The 5406-nt window shown below is 34.3% G+C and overlaps 1 pseudogene; it reads right to left on the bottom strand.

Moving 5' to 3' along the window:
• Positions 1-1564: 1564 nt before the first annotated feature.
• Positions 1565-4622, bottom strand: LOC149561191 (uncharacterized; annotated as a pseudogene).
• Between the last annotated feature and the right edge of the window lie 784 nt (positions 4623-5406).

Here is a 5406-nt window from a genome sequence, read left to right as displayed (position 1 = left end):
TTATATAGTCATAATTATTTAAGTTATATATAGTTTATAATATTGTATTATAATATAATTGTTAATGTTATATCTGAATATGCATAATATGCATAATGAATAATATTGGGCAAATTATTGCACCAATTTCATAAATGTAATATGATAAAAGTATCTATAAATTTGATTGTTATGGTGTTTCCCTAAACAACCTCTATATGAGGCTAAATGTTTTAGCCAATAAGATAGTTATAAATTAATTTTGATTATTTGCAAACTTAAAACATTTGCATCTTCATTATACAATATATCAATTTTATGAAAAAGCCTTACAAATAACTTAATTTCAATTGGTAAAAATAAAGAATTTTAATCACTAATTCAGTTGAAAAACTCAAAATGTGATGCAATAACCTATCAGCAAGTACTAATAATAATTTATTAACATTAAATTTTAAATCTATTTTAACTACATATTATCCCTTGCCCCTACACCTAGCTACCTATTCCCTTACACATCCTATTCTAACCTACTCTACCTATGCTATCTTACCTAGAACCTACCTACTTCCGACGATGACTAGATCCTAAATTAAAATGTACAGGGCATATATGTTCCATATCATCTTCCCCCAATACATGCCCTCATGCCAGCTATGTTGTCCTTTCAACATTGTCTATCCTGTCAAATTCGATAGTCCTCTATGAACTCTCCCATCCTATGAAGTTCTAATAGATAATTTAAAACTATTCTTTTTTAGTGTTCACAATGTATCCTTATATTTTCCCTATAAACCAATTGAGTTTTTCAGCTCAAATTAATATTTTTTTCAAATATATAATATTATTTAAAAAATACATATAATATTAATTTTCTAGTTAGAATGTGCAAATAAATAAAACTTATAAAATAGACTAAATATGAATTTTCTATTCGAAACAATATATTACAATACAAGGCAAGAGTAGTTCAGGACTTGCTATTAGATTGAATGACAAATAAGATGTAGGTGTAGACCAATTATCAGGGCTCTTAGAGCTACAATTTGGTTGTCTACTTGTGCTCTCAAGTAAAGATGAGATATTAATTGGAAAATGAAAATCTCTTGGAGTACCAAGAAATGCATTTGATATTTTTTCTAATCTTCCAACTATCTCGATCATATTTGGGCGTTGTTGTGGTAGCTCCCTTGTGCAAACCAAGGCTACTTGCATAAATTGAGAAAGACAATTTAATATCATTGCTTTATCTAACTCATTAACATCTTTGAGTAGTTGGTTGTCCACAACTTCCTCTATTTTATCTGAAAAATTCATACTTGCCCATTTTGCTAGATTATTACCTTCTTCAAACATGGTGTCCGTTGGTCTCCTCCTTGTCAACATTTCTAAAAGTAGAATTCCATAGCTGTATACATCTCCTTTTGTTGAAATATTTCTGCTAACTCCATACTCTGCAATATAATATTATTAATTATGATTCTCAATCCCTATGAAAAATTAATATAAAATATAAAATATAAAATATAAAATAATCAACACCAATCAATATTGCGATAATGTAAATTTTTGTAACTGGGGCAAACTAGCCAACAGATCCCTTTAATGCATTTGTAGAAGTCAACAAATTTGTTGAATTCTGAAATAAGAGTTTTGTAATGCCAAAGTCTACTACATGTGGAGTCAAATCATTGTCTAATAACACATTACTAGGTTTCAGGTCACAATGAATGACTTGCAGAAAGCAATGATGATGTAGATATTCCATTCCTTGTGCTATCTCCTTTGCTATTCTTAACCAATCACCCAAATTTAATTTACATTCATCTCCTTCCTCAGGGTATAACAATCTCTCTAAATTTCCATTTGCCATGATGGAAAAACCAATGCTTTGAAATCAAGGTTAGAACAAGATGAGATGATTTTGATGACATTGCGATGTCGAACTCTTTTTAGCACATTACATTCCCTTTCAAAACTTTGACAAGAATTTTTGTCTTGTAAACTAAGAACTTTAACAGCAATATTTGTACCATCATTGAGAATTCCTCTATAAACAGATCCAAAGCTACCAGCTCCTACTAGATTGGTTTGAGTAAACTCACTAGTTGCATCCACAAGTTCTTCATATGAAATCCTTTTAGAACCAATATTGAGGTCTGGAATAGTTTGATTTGCATGCCTCTTATAGAAAATTAGACACAATACAGAAGATATTATGGAGAGTGATATGCCAATTACAACTGGCATGATCACCTTTTTTGAGGACAAGAACTGTTTGTGTTTGGAATCAGAGCATGGTTGTAATTTATTCCAACTGCCACACAGACCAACATTTCCAAAAAATGTTGACTGGTCAATTCTTGCAAAAACTCCTTTCTTTGGAACTTCCCCTGTCAATTTGTTTAAAGAAAGATTGATGTATTTAAGCATTTTCATTTCTTGGAAAGCAATTGGAATTGTGCCTGATAAATTGTTGCTTGAGAGATCAATAATCTCTATATTCTTTAGACTTGTGAGTGATGTTGGTATTGGGCCATCAAATGAATTCCAAGAAAGATTCAACAACTCTTAAGTTTTCGCAACTTGATAGAGCAGCTGGAATCTCTCCTGAGAAGCTGTTGACAGACACATCTATAGCTTGGACCATTACCATTTTACTCATTACTAAAATAGAACCTTGCAAAAGATTGTTCGAAATATTGAAATAAAATTGGAGATTTGCAAGACCTGACCATTCAAGAGGTATATTTCCCTCTAGTCTATTATGTGCCAAGTCCACCAATTCCAAAGTGATACATCTCCCTAGACTTGCTGGTAGTTTCGAAGACAATTCATTGTGATGAAGAACAAGGCGTCTCAGCTGTGGAAGATCAAGACTTTCTGGAATTTGGCCTGAAATCATGTTTTCACTTAATGACAATATCGCAAGTCGTTTTGCATGACCAGAACTTTCTGGAATTCTCCCATCTAAATTATTTCTGTTCAAAAACAACCCTTGAAGATTTGGAAGTTGACTGAGTGCTAATGGAATGGAGCCATTCAAATGATTATCAGATAAATATAATGTTAACAACTTTGTGAGGTTTCCAATGGCACTTGGTATGTTTCCCTCAATTTGATTAGAGTCCAATACCAAAACAAAGAGATGGCTTGATAACTGGCTAATAGAAGAGGGCAAAATGCCGGTAAGATAATTACTTGACAAATCGAGATACTCTAGAGAGGAGCAATTAGATAAGGCTGTTAGAAAAGACAAACCACTACTTCCGCTCACAAGATGATTATCCCATAAAAAAAGTCTTCGAAGTTGGAGCAGTTTGCCCAACTCGAAGGGAATGTGGCCGATCAATTGGTTCTTTCCTAATTGCAGAACTTGGAGAAGAGAACAGTTGGAAATGGAATCAGGAATCACTCCTGTCAAGTTGTTGGTGTCCAAGTGCAATATAGCTAGTGATGCCAGGCTTCCCAGAGAAGGTGGGATTGTGCCTCTCAGCTTGTTATCTCCTAAAAAGAGGTTTTCCAAATGTGAAAGGAGGCTAAGTTCAGAAGGTATGCTTCCAGTTAATTGGTTATATGATAATGAGAGAGTTTGGAGAAGAGAACAGTTGGACAGGGCTACCGGAATAACTCCTGTCAAGTTGCTACTGCGCAGAACAAGCTCCCTGAGCTGAGTAAGCATACCAAGTTCAACAGGAATATCACCATGCACCTCATTTTCATGCAACTCCAAGTCAAGTAACGATGACAGGTTTCCTAGTGAGGATGGGATTTCCCCACCGAGTTGGTTTCCCCACAAATATAGGTACTGCAACTTTGATAGTTTGCCCAATTGCGAAGGAATAGCACCGTGTAGCTTATTTTTATGCAAATAAAACTCAACTAGTGATGACAGATTTCCTAGAGAATGCGGGATTGTGCCTGTTAGCTGATTTCCCTCCAACGCCAACTCAACTAGTGAAGACAGTTTCCCCAGAGGAGGCGGGATTACGCCAGTTAGCTGGTTTCCTCCTAAATAAAGGGCCTCTAAGTGCGAAAGAAGGCCAAGTTCAGAAGGTATACTTCCACTCAGATGGTTGTAGGATAGTATGAGACGTTGCAAATAGCGGTAGTTAGCAAGAGTGGAGGGAATGGAGCCTTGCAATTTATTGAGAGACAATCTAAGTATTCTGAGGCGAAAAAGCTTCCCCAATTGAGGAGGAATGTGGCCATAAAAACTATTATCCCTGAATGCAAGTACTCTGAGAAAAGAGAGATTGCCAAGGAAAGGGGAGATGGGGCCGAGTAAAGACATACCGGTGAGATTCAAGGAGACCACACGCTGATGACGAGAAGAGCAGAGAACGCCAGTCGAGTTGCAGAGGGAATGGCGAGGAGACCAGTCGGCCAAAAGAACAGCGTTGGAGTCAGAAGAAAGCGAACGCTTAAAAGAGAGAAGCGCATGTTGATCAGAATAATAAGAATGCGAAGAAACAATATGAGAGGGCAGTACAGAGAGAAAGAAGAGTAGGAGGTGACAAACTAAAATAATCTTCATTTTCATATGCAGTGAAGTGAGAGATAAACAAGAGTGAAATATAAAGCTTTCCAAGCGTCTGTGCTCTCTGCAGGCTCTCCGAAATGTGATTAAATAGCCATCTGCGTCAATGACATTGTTGAAGAGTATACGCAGCTAAATGACTCGGCAATTTAGTATTATAAAAGATAAAAGAAACGATAACTAGCAATCGCACCTTAGTGTGCAATAGGTACGCGGTAAAGGTGTGAAATAATTTATATGTATTTTTAAATTAATTAATTTTGATTAAATAATATATGAAGTTAAAATTACTTAATTTTGATTTAAAATTTTATTTATGTATAAAATTAATTTTGGTGAGAGTTATTTAGTATAATTTGATTTAAAGTTAAAATGGTATATTGTTATTATCATAAATTTGTATTGATATTAATTTAAAATGTATAAGATAACACGGTTCACAACTACAAATACTTTTGAAAAAATTAGTCTATGTTACATGGTTTACCTACATATCAACCTAGTGAGGTCCTTAGTGATACATTGACTAAAAAAAGGATTCCACCATTTTATTTGTTTTGGGCAAGAAACAATGAAGCTTTGTAACATGCAATCTACACTATGGAGAGAGTAATGAGACAATCCATATTGTCAACTTTAATATGATAGGTATTGCTTTGACCTAATTAAAAGTGATGAAATTATGTGGGAGAAAATTATTTGTTAGAATTCCCTAAAAATATATTGTAATTGCTTTCTCAATCATAGAATATACACAATTTGTCTTTAAAACATTGCCCATTTTCTCGTTGATTGTGTCAAATTATCTTCCCCATTTGTTTTTTATTTCAAGGATCATAGAATATGCACAACTTGTCTAAAGAAATGATGTCCACTTTCTCTTTGAA

Source organism: Cupressus sempervirens, chromosome 4, assembly GCF_028749045.1.
Source record: "Cupressus sempervirens isolate cs-2001-9-10 chromosome 4, ASM2874904v1, whole genome shotgun sequence".
NCBI lineage: Eukaryota > Viridiplantae > Streptophyta > Pinopsida > Cupressales > Cupressaceae > Cupressus > Cupressus sempervirens.
The sequence above is the reverse complement of the archived record's forward strand: the minus strand, read 5'-3'. Positions and strand labels throughout refer to the sequence as shown.